The sequence below is a fragment of the Pseudophryne corroboree genome, chromosome 1 (genome assembly GCF_028390025.1).
Source record: "Pseudophryne corroboree isolate aPseCor3 chromosome 1, aPseCor3.hap2, whole genome shotgun sequence".
In the NCBI taxonomy this organism is placed as follows: domain Eukaryota; kingdom Metazoa; phylum Chordata; class Amphibia; order Anura; family Myobatrachidae; genus Pseudophryne; species Pseudophryne corroboree.
The window spans coordinates 123,892,646-123,910,073 of record NC_086444.1 but is presented as its reverse complement, the minus strand read 5'-3'; the positions used below and the strand labels follow the sequence as shown (position 1 = coordinate 123,910,073).

The following is a 17,428-nucleotide window of genomic DNA, read 5'->3' as shown; positions in this document are numbered from 1 at the left end:
GAACAGTTTGCACATTTGGCACACACACTAAAACGCCACACAGTACTGCAACTTTATTCACATTTGATCATGCAGCAGTGTTCATAATTCATATTACATCCCACAGTAGTATCACTTTAACTTATAAACGTTGCTACTCACAGTAGAGCCCCTTATTCACATTACACCACATCCTATTGCTCTTTATTCACATTAGATGACACAGTAGTGCCCTTTCTATATGCAACGTCACATAGTAGAGCACCTTATACACATAATGCCACACATTAGTAATGCATTTATACACATAATTGCACACAGTAATGCCCCTTACACATATGAGACACATTATTAATGTCCTTATAAACATAATGCACCTTACACATTATGACAACCTTTATTAATGCCTTTTTACACATAATGTCCCTTACACATAAGCCGCACATTATTAATGCCCTTATACACATAATGACACACATAGTGCCCCCTACACATTTGCTGCACATTATTAGTGCAACTATACACATAATGACCCACATACAGTGGTACCCTTTTACACATATGCCACACATTATTAATGCCCTTATAAACATAATGACACACATAGTGCCCCTTACACATATGTTGCACATTACTAATGCATTTTTACATGACACACATAATGCTCCTTACACATATTCCGAACACTACTGTAACAACCAACCCACTCACATGCACACAGCACTCACACTGCCACTAACACTGTGACCTCTGCCTGTGCTTGTATACAGATGTGTCCTCATAAATATTGCCTCAATGCTAACATCTGGCACCTTTTTTTTAATGAAAATGCATCTTACTTGCATTGCTATGTGGCTAGGATGCACAAGCAGCTTCTACTGATTAAAATGATATGCAGCATGCCTATATACTGTGTGAGACTGTGGCTGTATCTGCATATGAAATGCTACACACAGAATATAGGCATGCCGCATATCATTTTAATCAGCAGAAGCTGCTGATGCCCCTAGGCATATCAAATGCCCTAGGCAATTGCCTAGTTTGCCTATGCCTATGGCCGGCTCTGCCGGGAGCCCAGTGAGATGCTAAAATCATCTCAGGGCTGCGATCGCCTCTGCCTGATTGACAGGCAGAGACGGTCGCGGGGTGGGAGGGGGCGTGCCAATGGCATTAGAATGCCGTTGGTGGGGCACGGTCCAGACAACGGAGATGTGTCCAGATCATTGGGGGGCGGGCCGCGGCAGCTGCGTGATGTCCACTGCACGGTGCTTTTGCACCTGTGCGGGGTAGGGCCTGACATGTCAGAGTAAATTATCGTAGAAGCACATCTACGATCAGATCTGAATTACCCCCTCTGTGCGATTCCGGCTGGCATAAAATCAGTGGCTGGCACAGGTTTCTGCTTGCAGGCTAGTGCAGATTAGCTCTATGAATGCCATAAGGTAGAACTGTAAATCTTGCTTCCGTAGCTGCCCCCATCTACAGCCACTTCCCATGCAAAGAATCAGACTCTCATTGTGCTCTAACTATACGCAATTAAATAATAGGGAAAGCAGCCAACAGTACAGGAGGGAGGGCACTCCGCTGCATTTCATCCTAAGTCTGGTATAAGTTTGATTAACAGAGCACAAACAGATATTGAATTATTGATCATTAGTTCCTGCCAAGAAACAATAGCCTATTATACATCAGCATTAGGGACAATGAGGGGCATGAACACGTGGATGTTCCCCACTCTCAGACACACACATACTTGTACACTGAGCCTAATTCAGACCTGGGGGTAATTCAGATCTGAACGCTGCTGTGTATTTTCGCCCAGTGGGCGATCAGATCCTACCTGCGCAAGCGTATGCACCGCAATGTGCATGTGTGTCGAACAACAACGGCCATCGTCGGTCAGCGACGGGATGGTACGAAAAATCCGATCCCACAGGTGTTCAGAAGGTGATTGACAGGAAGAGGCTATTTGTGGGTGGCAACTGACCGTTTATAGGGAGTGTCCGGAAAAACGCAAGGAGGGTGTCTGATGTCCGCTCCGGTCCCCGATCAGCCTGATGTGATCGCACTGGAGGAGTAGTGGATTTTCGCAGCTGAGCTACACATGCGATCGCGCACTTGCACCGCGAATTTACACTCCCCTGGAGGTGGCGACTATCTAATCGCAGGATAGCAAAATTAGCAGCCCAGCGATCAGATTTGAATTAGGCCCCTGATAGCAGCAGCATATCTGTTCTCTAATGGGCAAAACCATGGGGGTCATTCCGACCCGATTGCATGCTGCACTTTTTTGCAGCCGTGCGATCGTGTCGGAACTGCGCTTTCGCTGCGGCTCAAATGCACAGGCGCGTCGTTACCTGGCGATGTACGTCACTGGGCAACGACAAGAACTATGAAGAAAGACTTTGCATCAGCGAACGCAAGAAGATTGACAGGCAGAAGGCTTTTTGGGGAGTCCAACGCAGGCTTGTTGAGGCGTTTGGAGGGCGGATGTCTGACGTTAATTCCGGGACCTGACAGGCTGAAGTGATCGCAGTGGGTAAGTAAGTCCAGACCTACTCCTAAACTGCACAAAATGTTTTTGCGTAGCTCGGCTGCACAAGCGAACGCAGCCTTGCTATGCAAAAATACACTCCCCCATAGGCGGCGACTATCTGATCACACAGCAGTTAAAAACGGCTACCGTGCGATCAACTCGGAATGAGGGCCTACGGGGGTCATTCCGAGTTGATCGCTAGCTGCCGTTGTTCGCAGCGCAGCGATCAGGCTAAAAAAAACAGCTTTTCTGCGCATGCGTAAGCACCGCAATGCACACGTGCGACGTACGGGTACAAAGCCCGTTGTTGTTTTGCACAGGTTCTTGCGAAGTTTTCAGTCGCACTGACGGCCGCAAGAAGATTGACAGGAAGGGGGCGTTTCTGGTGTCAACTGACCGTTTTTAGGGAGTGTTTGCAAAAACGCAAGCGTGTCTGAAAAAATGCAGGCGTGGCTGGGCGTTCGCTGGGTGGGTGTATGACGTCAAATCTGGACATGAAAAGGCTGAAGTGATCGCAAGCGCTGAGTAGGTTAAGAGCTACTCTGAAACTGCACAAACTGTTTTTTTTTTTTAACATCAATAAATTTTATTGAATTTTATAGTAAATGCAAAAAGAAAAAAAGGGGGGGGGGGGTACAGAAGAAAAGAAACAGGGTGGGGAGGGATGTACATGTCAATGAAATGCAACATACATACATTTGAGACAGTTAACATATCGCCAAGCAGGTATTCAGGTATCCTAGCCATATTAACAGATGAAAATGTGAAGGGCTAGTTCGATAGGGTTTTGCCTTTAGGGAGAAAGCAATTGATAACATTATACACATAACCGCCAGAACAAACCAAAGGGATAGTATCAGAGATGGAGCATCAAGAAGTAGAAGGCTCCTCATTCAGACTAAATTGTAAAGGGGATGTCTTCCCTGGGTGTGATATGAGAGCGGAACCTTCCCCCTCCGTGACGTATTCATGCCAATGGAACCATCGCATAATGGGAGAGGAAGCAGAGGAAGAATAAGGCACACATTCGGTTTCCATGATATAGTGGAAATGAACTTTATGAAACACTTTTAGAGTAGGAGGGACTACCGCTTGTTTCCAGGCTTGGGCCAAGGTTGCCCTTGCTGCTATACAAATGTGTCCCAATAAGTACCTTTGGGAGGCTGAGACCTCTAGGGGATACATATGTAGGAGAGCTAAAGTTGGGGATGGGCTTAAAGATAGACATAGCACTTTATTTATCAGCGTAAATACTTCTGCCCAGAAAGTATGAAGAAGAGGACACGACCAGAAAATGTGATACAAATGTCCTATTTCTCCGCAATTTCTCCAACATAGTGGTGAGCAGGAGGGCCAAAATGTGTGCAGTCTGTCCGGGGTCAGGTATAACCTATTCAATAATTTAACATGCATTTCTGAATGGTTTAAGCAGCGTGACATGCGGAATGTTAATCGATATAATTGCTCCCATTGTGTCTCTGCTATGGAAATACTTAAGTCTCTCTCCCATCGCTTCTGAGCATTAGATTTTTGGTATGGGACCAATGAGATGAGTGTATTATACCAATAAGTTATATCTTTAGTTGATGTAGGCAATATCACGCGGGATAGGATAGACTGAGCTAGAGAGCTGGGGGGAGTTTGTACAGTGGGTAGACTCTTAAACCAGTGTCTGATTTGGAAGTAGTGGAATAGTTCAGTACTCGGGAGGGAGAATTTATCCTGCAATTGGGCAAATGAAATGAAGGCAGTTCCATCTAATAAGTCTCCAAGGGTATGAATATTACATGCATTCCACGTAGAGACATGTAAATTGGGAATCAATTTACTCACTGCTTTAAGTGAAAGGGCAGTGTAGGGGGTAGTATTGCCAGGGAGCTTACTCATCAAACTATCCCATATTCGTAAAGAGGAAGCTGTAGAGGGGAGAATGGGCAAGTCATTGGGACGTAGGGCTTTAGGAGTCCACAGCAAATCTGCTAATGGGTATTTTGTACTACCGTCATCCTCAATGTGGGCCCACAAGGATATGGGGTTGGAGGAGTTCCAAGATTTCAGTTGGGCAAGCACACACGCTTCCTGATACATATTTAGGTCGGGTAATGCGAGACCTCCCCTGTGTCGAGGTAGTATCATTCTAGCATGTGCCAATTTTGGGGGGTGCGATTTCCACAGATATTTTGTCAAGACAATTCTACATTTATCGAGATATGGTTTGGGGAAAGTATAAGGTATAGTGCGAAATAGATACATAAGTTTGGGTAATAGGGACATTTTAAAGGCAGCCAACCGACCCAGCCAGGATATTTCATACAAGAGCCACGAGGATGTCAGGGTCTGGAGAGTGAGTATCAGGGGAGGAAGATTTAAATCGAAAACAGTAGAGGAGGTAGGGGGAATATGTATCCCTAGGTATGTAAGTGAGTTAAGTTTCCAGTTGTATGGATATTGAGATCGGAGAGCAGCCGTGAGTGTATCGGGTAAGTGGACAGGTAAAGCGTCAGTTTTAGTTGTGTTCAGTTTGTAGTATGAGGCCTCACTGAAGCCGTGTAATATCGAATGTAGATGCGGGAGAGAAGAGGAGGGTCGAGATACAAAGAGAAGAACGTCGTCGGCAAAGAGACACAACTTATGGGAAAGTCCCCCATGGGTCAGGCCGGGGAATGCAGCATCCGCTCTGATTTTAGCCGCCAGGGGTTCAATGCCAAGAGCATATATCAAAGGTGAGAGGGGGCAACCTTGGCGGGTTCCATTAGTGATTGGGAAGGCGTCCGACAAGAATCCATTGCTTAATACCCTTGCTGACGGTAGAGTGTACAATGCTAAGATTGACGCCAGAATCTGGGCTGAGAAGCCAAATTTAACTAAAACAGTACGCATGTACAGCCAATTTAACCTGTCGAACGCCTTCTCAGCATCCAACGAAAGTAACAAAAATCCCTCGGTGTCAGAGGCCCTATCAATTAAATTGAAGACCCTGCGGGTGTTGTCAGAGGCCTGTCTTCCGGATACGAATCCGACCTGGTCAGGATGAATCAACAGCGGCAAATAAACACTAAGTCGGGATGCTATCATTTTAGCATAGAGCTTAACATCGCTATTAAGTAATGCAATTGGTCTGTAGTTATGACAGTGAGCAGGGTCTTTCCCAGGTTTGGGTATAGCTACCACCCGGGCCTCCAGCATTTCCTTAGGAAAGACACCAGTACTGGTTATATCATTAAACAGAGTAGTCAAGATAGGGGAGAGATGGTCTGTAAAGGAAGTATAGAAGTCGTTAATAAACCCATCGGGGCCAGGGGCCTTATCCTTTGGGAGGGATTTAATCGTGGCTTCGACCTCTAATGCAGTCCAAGGGGCGTTTAAGGCATCTAACTGATCAGGAGTCAAGGTGGGGAGGTTGACCGAAGAAAGGAATGCTTGTATAGAGTCAGGAGTAGGCTGGAATGTGAGAGGGTCAGAGTGTAAATTATACAATTTAGTGTAGTAGTCTGCGAATTGATTAGCGATATCTAGAGGGTTGGCAAGCTTAGAGCCTGCGGGGGAGAGAATAAATTTAATTCTGTTGCGAGCTCGTTGGGCCCGAAGTCTGCGCGCAAGCATTTTACCGGGTCTATTACCTACTAAGTAGAATTTCTGTCGTAATCTGTTCAGGGCTGCTTGGGTCCTAAAAACCAAAAGTTTTTGTAATTGGCTGCGAATGTCAGACAATTCCTTACGCAAAAGCCGGGTGGGTTGCTTTTTATTCTTATCTTCGGCTATTTTAAGTCTCTGTTCCAGGTCTAGTTGAAGTTGTTTAGCTTGCTTTTTAAGCGTAGCTCCAGCCTGGATAGCGGAACCACGGACAACCGCTTTTAACGCACACCAGTAATTTGGTAAAGAAGTGTCTGACGGGGAATTTGTGTCTGTATACAGGGACATGCAATCGGAGATAATTTTCTTGGCCAACGGGTCATGTAGTAGATGGGGAGATAATCGCCATGATCTGGGGGGGATGGGAGCAGACCTAATGTGCCACTTCCAATATATCGGAGCGTGGTCGGACCAGGTGATAGGAAGGATGTCGACCGTACCAGAATCCTGTAGGGTCCATTTATCGCATAGCACCAGGTCAATTCGGGAATATGAATTGTGAACCGGTGAAAAGAACGTGTAGTCTCTACCTGTGGGGTTGCGAATGCGCCAAATGTCATATAAGTCGAACTCCGCTAAGACATTGCGTAGCGCTAATGAGGGGCCAGAGCGGGTTTTAGATGTAGTTGAAGAGGGCTGGGACGATTTATCTAGTTTGGGGTCTAATACTAAGTTAAAGTCTCCTAGGAGGAGTAGGGAGCCGACCCTGACCTTTTGAATAAGCAAGCATAGCTTCCGAATAAAGGCCACCTGGTTCGAGTTAGGTGCATAAAGCGAAACTATAGTGACGTACTTACTGTCCAGAACACCCGTGAGGATCAAGTATCGGCCTGCCTTATCTGCAATTTGGGAGTGGAGAGTAAAATGAACATTATCTCTAAACAACAGAGCTACTCCATTTCTTTTAAAGGGGCCGTTAGCGAAATATCCTATAGGGAACCTGTGGTCTTTCAGTACAGGGGGATTGTGGGAGGAAAAGTGAGTTTCTTGTAGGGCGACTATATCAGCTTTATACTTATGGAAGGAGGATAAAGCTAGTCTCCGTTTGTTAGGGGAGTTTAAACCCTTCACATTCAATGAAAGAATACCAACCATAATTATTCAGTGAAAATACTATGCAAGTGACGGCATCCCATCCTGATGGGGGAGGGGAGGGGGGGGATAGAAAAAACACGGAGAAGGGGCGATAGACTCAAAAACAGGGAGTCAAAGGGAAAGGAAAAGCAAACCGACCCAGTACATCGGGTCTGCATAGCTACTGCAGGGGAAAAATGAATGCAGTAGATAAACGGGGGGCAGGCGGACTCTACAGTCCACCCAGAGTCAGTGGGAAAAAAAACAAATAGCTAATGTGTAGGGAGAATAAATATACATCTCCTTCTAGATGAAAGTGGCACATGGGAAATAAACATACATTAAAAAGACAAAGGACAAAGTCCAAAATGGTATGGCCTATCTTACTTACTAGCGGAGATTCCTCCGTCTGCTGTTATCAACGTATACTATAAAGATAGGCCTTTAAACATATAAACAGGTAAGCTGGGGCGTAAACTGAACAACCACTTCTAAGTAGGGGAGTATGCACTATGATAACCAGCAAGGAGAAAATATAACTCGCCCAGAGGGATTCTATAACCATAATTGCAGCAATAACAGAAATATAATAAAATCAACATCTCTAACTAAGTATATAAAGGCATGTTAGATCGTTCACTAATTACGTAGTGCGCTCACTCAGTGGACCATTCCGAGCGAGGTGGGGGACGTCTCTCATGAGAGGATGGTAATTTCACAGAGATGTCCCAGTCCTCGAGCAGTTTCACTCCGGCTTCCAGCTCAGATATAATAAACGTAGAACCGTCATGAAAGACGATCAGCTTCACTGGAAAGCCCCACCTATATCGGATATCTTGGGCCCGGAGGGCGGAAGTGATCGGGGCTAGACTGCGTCTCTTAGAAAGGGTGAGTGCAGAAAAGTCCGGGAACAATTGCAATCCTCCTAGGGTATCAGAGTTCTCTGCAGCTCGAGTGGCTTGAAGAATACGTTCTTTAACGGTGAAAAAGTGTACCCGGAGTAGCGTATCTCTAGGTAAGGTGTTAGAGAGAAACCGAGGTTTAGGAAGGCGATGAATTCGGTCAATTAGTAGTTCCGCATCGGGTACTCCAGGTAGCAGTTTACGGAACAGAGTCATGGCATATTCCATCAGATCCGAGTTATCGACCGAATCGGGTATTCCACGTATTTTTATATTGTTCCGTCTGGAACGATCTTCCATATCTGCCATTTTATTTTTAAATGTGTCCAACTCGTTTTGTTGCTGGTCATGAGCTGTGATAAGATCGTTATGCGACGTGACTAGCTCTTCCAATTTGCGCTCTAGAGTGTCGGTTCTATCCCCGATGGCTGTCAGCTCAACTTTGACTTCACGTATAGCAGCTGTGAGGTCGTGAGTTAAGTCCGATTTGAAGGCCGTCAAGACCTGACAAAGGGTCTTCACAGTGAGGGGGGCATCAGAATTTGGGTCCACTCCCGACACTGAAAGCGAGCCAGTCAGGTCAGATGAATAGGGGCTTTTCGTGGAAGAGGCCAGCACTCCTCGAGGTGGCGGGGACGCCTGATGTTGTTTCCGGATCGGGAGAGACACCTGAGGAGGCAGTGCGGCTTTTGCTTTTTTAGGTGCCATAACGTAATAGGAGTAGAAATGAAGAAAAAATAAATGACCTAAGAGCAGTGCAGTAGACGGATCCCTCTAGGCTAGTACATTATAAAGTAGGCAGGGTGCTGGTTTTTAAACGTAGTCTCATGTTAAACGGTAAGACTCTGGGTGGAAGAGGCTCCCATCGGGGGTCACATTGCGACGGGCTGTAGGAGTGTAGAGACGAGGGTCACCCCAAACCCGTTAGTGATGGTAGGAAAGCGCCGGACAGAGCAGTCTCAGATTAGTATGAAAGGGCACGGTTATATGATAAAACGTACCTCTTTAGCGGCAGCCAGGAGTGTATTGTATGTCTTCAATAGGGTGAGGCCTCTTGCAGATGCACAGCAGGCAGAGTTTGTAAGCTTGTAGGCTTTTTCAGAACTGCTATGCAGTGTTCCTGAGGTTTGCTGCTGCTGGCTGTATTAGCTGTTAGGTGCTTTCCAAGATGGCCGCCGCCATAGTCCCCAGCTGAAAGACTCTCCTTTCAATCCCTTTTCCCGGCTCAGGGGGGAAGTTTTCAGCCCTCTGCAGGTACCTGAGGGTCTGGGGAGGGTCTCCACTGGCCAGAGGGTATGTGGGGCGCCCGCAGGAGGTCCGCCGGGTCCCGCCGCGGCCGCGAACGGGTCCCGGAGCTCGTCGCTGGGATGCCTCCAAACTCAAGGCCCCGGCTTCTGGAAGTCGAGTAGGCCGCGGGCTCGTAACGGCGGAAATGGTCCGTCAGCTGCACGGGGCTCCTCTCCAGATAGCCCACCGCTGTCAGCAGCCCACAGGCTCACTGTAGGGGCTATTTAAAGATATAGTGAGCGGGTTTGGGGGTATTTAAGAGCACTTTGTTACAAGAGCTCCAGCCCAGAGTGTCTTTGCAGGCCAGCGTCCAAGCCACGCCCCCCTGCACAAACTGTTTTTGCAGAGCTCGGCTGCACATGCGTTCGCACTTCTGCTAAGCTAAAATACACTCCCCAGTGGGCGGCGGCATAGCGTTTGCACGGCTGCTAAAACCGGCTAGCGAGCGATCAACTCGGAATGACCCCCTATGTGCACTGCAGGTGGGGCAGATGTAACATGTGCAGAGAGAGTTAGATTGGGTGGGGTGTGTTCAAACTGAAATCTAAATTGCAGTGTAAAAATATAGCAGACAGTATTTACCCTGCACAGAAACAATATAACCCATCCAAATAAAACTCTCTCTGCACATGTTATATCTGCCCCACCTGCACTGCACATGGTTTTGCCCATTAGAGAACAAATTTACAGCTGCGATAAGGTAAGCTAAGCTCATAGAGTTAAAAGCAATCATAAAGCATCACTAATCATGTGTATAAGCGATGTCATCACTAAGATATGTTTATTTACAGGAAATTATACTGTACTAACTGTATTGTGTAATAATATCACATCACCTTCAGGATAATAGGGACTAGATTTAGGGAAATGTCACATACTGTAGGCACACATAAATATATGTCATTACAGCACAGTGAGTGTAGACAGATCAGATGTGATAAAAGTTAGGTGTACAGTAGAGCGCTGTAAAGAGATGAAATGCAGAGGCCAGCTGGGAGGGGTAAGTGATCAGTGGAGATCAAAATTTTAATCCAAGCCAAAGATAATACATTACCAGTGTGTGGTGTTCGCAGTGTACTTCAAACAAGGCTTTGTCTTTGGTGGTTTCATATGATCCAAACCTTAACATATCTTGTACACTATGGAGGTCATTCCGAGTCGTTCGCTCTGAAAATTTCTTCGCATCGCAGCGTTTTTCCGCTTAGTGCGCATGCGCAATGTCCGCACTGCGACTGCGCCAAGTAAATTTGCTATGAAGTTTGGATTTTTACTCACGGCTTTTTCTTCGCTCAGGCGATCGTAATGTGATTGACAGGAAATGGGTGTTACTGGGCGGAAACAGGCCGTTTTATGGGCGTGTGGGAAAAAACGCTACCGTTTCCGGAAAAAACGCAGGAGTGGCCGGAGAAACGGAGGAGTGTCTGGGCGAACGCTGGGTGTGTTTGTGACGTCAAACCAGGAACGACAAGCACAGATCTGATCGCAGATGCCGAGTAAGTCTGAAGCTACTCTGAAACTGCTACGAGATGTGTAATCGCAATATTGCGAATACATCGTTCGCAATTTTAAGATGCTAAGATTCACTCCCAGTAGGCAGCGGCTTAGCGTGTGCAATACTGCTAAAATCGCCTTGCGAGCGAACAACTCGGAATGAGGGCCTATATACTGTACATTATGTAGAATTTTACTTTCAAATATGAATGTCATGATGATTTATATAATTTTTATACACCATTATTATTCTGGAGGGCAAACTAAATATGCCTCATTGCACTCCGCACGTCTTGTGAACGCAGAGAGGGGAGAAGGAGAGGGAGGATGTCAAAGTGAAACAGAGCTGAGAGGGCCGATCCAAATGTATTTCTGCTCCCTACATGATGTGCAGTGCTATGTGACTGCTATTGCCATAATGTATTTCTGCTCCCTACATGATGTGCAGTGCTATGTGACTGCTATTGCCATAATGTATTTCTGCTCCCTACATGATGTGCAGTGCTATGTGACTGCTATTGCCATAATTGCGTAATTTTTCAGATTAAAAGTGTTATCATCAAAAGCAGTCTGAACATACAAATCAAGAGGAAAATGTGTATTTATCTCAATGTTCAGATGGCACGTATGCTACAGTAGCTCATGTCTTGTTATTTTATGTCTATCAAAACTTGCGTACCTAGGTTGTTACTTTATTAGTGTGTGTAATAGAAGTCATCTTGGCGATCCATGACCTGTTTAATAGCACTCGGCCTGTAGTCTTTGTGAAGAGATCAGGATAAGGGTACCCTTCTGGGGTAGATGGGCACCTCCAAACACACAGCAGCTAGGAAAATAGCACACCAGTCAAGGGTTTTCGTGCAATCTAGCCGTGGCTAGTTTTATTTTGCAGTACAAAAATAAAACAAGAATAAATCCTAGCCCGTCTGGGCACTAACTTAACATCATAGATTCCCTCTCTCAAACCGGTAGGACCTAATGCCTCTACCACAAACTCAGGCATATGCACAGTACTTACAGTCAGTAAATCACAGTGACTCCCCAGCTGCATGTGCGCCCAAATGGAGCAACAATTGAATTGCTTCATTGGGAGCCATCTAGTGGCGACCAGGGAGACCAACAATTGAATTGGCCCCAGTGTCTCATAACAGGTCTGCTGCTTGTTTTTCCAGTGAGTGAGAACCTGAGCCAAGCCCTGACACAGCTTGAATCAGCCTCTTGCACGTGCAGACAATGATTAGCCTGTTTTGAGTCTTAAGGTCTAAAAACCCCAAATGGGCTCTATGGGTGCAGCTCTCCTTTCTCTCTCACACCCATACCCCCAGAACCCCTTATTGGCCTTTTAGTAAACGCCCAAACTCTACTCAAGTCTGTTAAGCACAGTGGTTCTCAACCACGGTCCTCAAGTACCCCCAACAGTTCATGTTTTCCAGGTCTCCTCACAGGATTGCAAGTGAAATTATTTTCTCCACCTGTGGGTCTTTTATAATGTGTCGGTGAGTAATGAATACACCTGTTCAACTGCTAGGTGACCTGAAAAACATGAACTGTTGGGGGTACTTGAGGACTGAGGTTGAGAACCACTGGTTTAGCAGATATAGATATTTGCTTGGGGTTTAAAATAGGGCAGTAACCTGGGACAAACATATTCCATTTATCACTTTACCAGTGCTTACAAGAAAAATTATATAATACCTCTATCCTATAAAAGTTGAGGGATCTCAAAGTGTCTGCATAAAATGTCTGTTTTTGAACAACTATACAACTGCACCATATTTTATTAGAGCCTAGTCCATGTCCTGTTTTGCTATGCTTGTAAAGGAAAATAAATGTTTTTGTAGCAGTTCTCTATTCTATTATATTATTGGTGATATTCAAACCTGATCACCTGGTAATAGCCCTTACTAGACACCATATAGCTCTCCTTTATACTGTTCCATAGCTGCCTACTAAACTGATTGTTCTCTGGTGATAAAGAGACCCCTGCTGGTGATCAGACCTTTCTACATTACATCAGATTCTTGTGCAGATTGTGTAGGAGAATAATAATAATTTTATTTATATAGCGCTCTTTCTCCAATAGGTCTCAAGGCGCTTTACAGGCATCAAAAACAAAGATTAATACAGTAAAACAGAAGTAAGGAAAACCTAGAGTGCACAGTAAGCATAATGCAGGGTTGAGGCAGACATTTTGGGTAATAACCTCCATAGGTTATATATTCCATCCACAAAAGGTACCAGGTGAGGCAGCCATGTTGGGTGCACTACGTAGGATTACCCTGGGAGGAATAGCTTACGCCTAGAAGAGATGACACAAAATAGGAGAAACTCATCGGATTCACTGCAGCCCAGCCATAACTGGGAACTGCCAATTATGGCACATACAGCCAGCATTGGCATCAGAAGGGGGTTGCAGGAGGTGCGGCCCACACCCAGGTGTCACCATCGGAGGGGGTGACACCAAAATGCCGGCTTCCCCACAGTGACGGTTGCTGCAGTGTGACGTTCTTCTGCAGCACCTGGCTCCTGTCATAGTGAAGGAGCCGACACTGCATACAGGCCAGTCTCCGGGGGCAGCCAGCATCTCCGTGGATGCTTGGCACACCTCCCGGAGTGATAAAATTGGGGACCTGTCCGTGAAGCCATGCCCATTTCTAGCTAGGACACGCTTACTGCATTGGATTACCCATGGTGCCACACCCCCTCTGTTATAGGCCACACCCCTTTTTGGACGGGTGGATGGTGAGCACCGGGTGTCACCATTACCTTGTGATGCCTCTGACAGCCAGCGCAATCTGATTCCTCCCAGGGAGGAGGGGAGTAGGGGGAGGTTGGGCGCCTCCTCACTCATCTTGTCTTCATCACTGTCTCATTCCCCGCCAACTGTGTGTACGTCAGCTTTCATTCTTGTACACTGCATCCCTGCAGGCTGTGCAGAAGAGAAAGAGGCTCTGCATCTGTATGTGTCTTCTGTGAAGTGGGAGGGTGGGAGGAGCATAATTTGGGTGCAGGGTAAGCAAGTAACTGAACCACCTGAACCCACTGTAGTTACGTTCCTGACCCTAATCCACCATCTCACATCCTAACCTTAATACTGGCATTCCGACAGTGTCAAAATTTTACATGTCGACATTCTGAAAATGTCAACATGTTTCCTGTCGATAGTTTAACAATGTTGGCATTCTAACTGTCAACATTGTGGTGACGACATTATGAATATTTACATTGTTAATTTCGACCTAAGGACTATGGGGTAGATTGATCAAAGCTTTGTGATAAAGTGAAGAGAGATAAAGAAGCAACCAATCAGCTCCTGTCATTTATCAAACACAGCCTGTAATATGGCAGTTAGGAGCTGATTGACTGTTACTTTATCTCTCTCCAAGCTTTAATAAATCTCCCCTAAATTCCCTGATGTTTGCCCTTGTTTGTCTAACCCTGACATGTACTGCAGGTTGGCTTTGCAGTGGAAGTAGCAATTACATTGGGGGTCATTTCCTACCCGATCGCACGCTGCACTTCTTCGCAGCCGTGCGATCGGGTCGGAACTGCGCAGGCGTGTCATTGCCCGGCAATAGCCGTTGCCGGGCAGCGACGCCGCGTACGAAGAAAGCAGTTGCAGCTGTGACCGCAGGAAGATTGACAGGAGGAAGGAGTTCCGGGGCATCAACTGAACGTTTTCCGGGAGTGGTTCGGCGAACTCAGGCGTGTCCAGGCGTTTGGAGGGCGGATGTCTGACGTCAATTCCGGAACCTGCGTCGCTGAAATCATCGCACCAGTTAAGTATGTCTAGGGCTAGTTTTGTTTTACACAAAACTTTTTTTGCATAGCAGGGCTGCACAAGCATTCGCAGGTCAACTCGAAATGACCCCCCATTGTTTCACATTTGTTAAAGTACTATTAAATCTAAAATACAGTTTTTTACTGTTGCAGATTAATATAGTCCAATGACACACTGTTATCATCACCACAAGTGATAGCGAAAAGTAGAGATGTGCGCCGACCCCTGTGTTTTGGTTTTGGTGTTTGATCTATGTATACCTTGTGTTTTGGATCTGTATTTGGTTTTGCCAAAACCGCCCTTGTGTGTTTTTTAGTTTTGGTTTTGGATCTGTATTTTTGTAAAAAAAAATCATAAGAACAGTTAAAATCGAACAATTTGGGCCTGTTTTTGTTACTACAGTATTATTAACTTCAATAACATTAATTTACAGTCATGTTCAGTCAATTTTGACCACCTCACAGCTCACAATATTGTTTTCACCAATATTGTCCAAAGGCTGCAGTGAGCTGGCTGGTTACTAAATAACAGAGCAGCAGCACAAACACACGGCAGTTTACAGCACATCTATGAAACATTGCTACACAGCATTGGCAGAAAAGAGAAGTAGTGCAAGACGGAATGGTCCTTGGGAACCCCCCTCCCCCCATAATGCATATTAAAAAGGGCATTCACAGTTTAACAAACCAAGCACTTCAGTGAATGTGACTGACACTTTTGTGGCTGAAGTGCTTGCTTTGCTTGGGCCCCCACAACACATTTTTTGGGAAAGACTCCCTCCGATCACTAATGAGGAGGTTGATGATGAGGGTGGTTATTACTTTATAGTCTTGTACAATAAATTTCATGAACTTGCCGCAAATCACGTAACATTGAGGAGTTGCCTAGAAGGCTGACGTCCCTACCTCTACTAACTTTGGCTTCACAAATGGAGCAGATGCCTTCACAAACATTGTCAGGATTTGTGGAAAAATTATCCCATATCCAAGAGGTGGCTTTTTTTTATCTCATGCCCAGGCATCCCGATGGCTTTCTTTTTATCATGGACAAGAACTGCAGCCACTGGTTGCTGACTTACACAAACATCATCATCATCATCATCATCATCCTCAGTGTCAGATAGTTGTACACACATATCCCCCTCATCCTGTTCTACTTCCACACACGAATCCTCAATTTCTATTATGTCCTCATTTTACCATCTCTAATTGTACTGCTTCCCACATGTGCAGATGGTGCAGAAATGGTGGAAGGAGGTGAAAGAGGCTTCTCTATGAGGACAGTGTGAGAAATGTCAGAATCACACATAGCTGACATAGACACCCCTAAATATTCCTCAGTAATGTGTGACGGTTCTGAATGCAATTTGTTCTATTTCCTTAGTATTTTTTTCTTTTTCTTTTTTACACCTCTTCTAGACTCTTGGCGAAAAGTTCTTGCAACATCATGAGATGCAGAAGAAGATCCTTCACTGACAGTTGCAGAACCACCACTTAAAGGCCAAGACCTTTCCTTGCCACTTTCATGTTTCTCTACAGTTAACTTTCTTTTTGATGTTTTTTTCCTTACCACTGTAAAATAAAATTGCTTCTTTGATTTTACATGCCCTGACTTAAGCCCTCTGTGCACTTGGGCATTGGCCTCAGTAGATGACATTGACGGACTTGTATCGTCATGACTGGTGGCAGCACCTGCAGCACTAGTATGTGCTTCTTGCTCTCCTCTCAATTGTTCATCCTCCATATCTATCAGCAAACATGAACCAAGGGGGGTACAGCACACACCACAATTTGTACAACAAGTTTACCACCTACAGTGTCACACAATATGTGTATGAGTCAGAAATAATAATATATTGCTATGGTTTACTTTTGCCTAGAGTGTCACACAAAAATGTGTACGAGTCACAAATAATAATATAATGCTGCTGTTCACTTTCACTTACAATGTCACACAAAATGTGTACGAGTCATAAATAATAATCTAATGCTGCTGTTCACTTTCATTTACAATGTAACACAATACATGTATTAGTCAGAAATAATAATCTAACGCTGTGGTTCACTTTCACCTACAGTGTCACACAAAATATGTATGAGTAAGAAATAGTAATCTAACACTGGGGTTTAATTTCACCTACAGTGTCACATAATATGTGTATGAGACATAATAATCTAACGCTGTGGTTCACTTTCACCTACAGTGTTACACAATATGTGTATGAGTCATAAATAGTAATCTAACACTGTGGTTTTAATTTCACCTACAGTGTTACACAATATGTGTATGAGTCAGAAATAATAACGCTACAGTTCAGTTTCACCTACAGTATCACACAATACGTGTATGAGTCAGAAACAGTAATCTAATTATGTATAAACATGTTCAGTAATCTAAACATGTATAACATGTATAAATTAGAAATAGTAATCTAACACTGCAGTTTAATTTCACCTACAGTGTCACACAATACGTGTATGAGTCAGAAATAATAGCACTGTGGTTCACTTTCACCTACAGTATCACACAATACGTGTATGAGTCAGAAACAGTAATCTAACTATGTGGTTTAATTTCACCTACAGTGGCACAAATTCAATGCCTGTTTGATTATACACTACGGTCTGACCGGCAGTGTCACAGAAAAATAATAGTATAGTAGACTGGGGTTTAGCAACAAATATATATATATATATATATATATATATATATCATTCACTGGTTTTTATTTATTTTAATTATTTT

General features: G+C 44.8%; 1 long non-coding RNA gene across 1 annotated transcript in view; it reads left to right on the top strand.

Moving 5' to 3' along the window:
• The window catches only part of LOC134983123 (uncharacterized), a 169,033-nt gene extending 152,749 nt beyond the window's left edge, over positions 1-16,284 (top strand). Inside the window, exon 3 of the long non-coding RNA XR_010191648.1 lies at positions 16,102-16,284. This is a non-coding gene — a long non-coding RNA (uncharacterized LOC134983123). The remainder of the gene's footprint in view (positions 1-16,101) is intronic.
• The last annotated feature ends 1,144 nt before the right edge of the window (positions 16,285-17,428 follow it).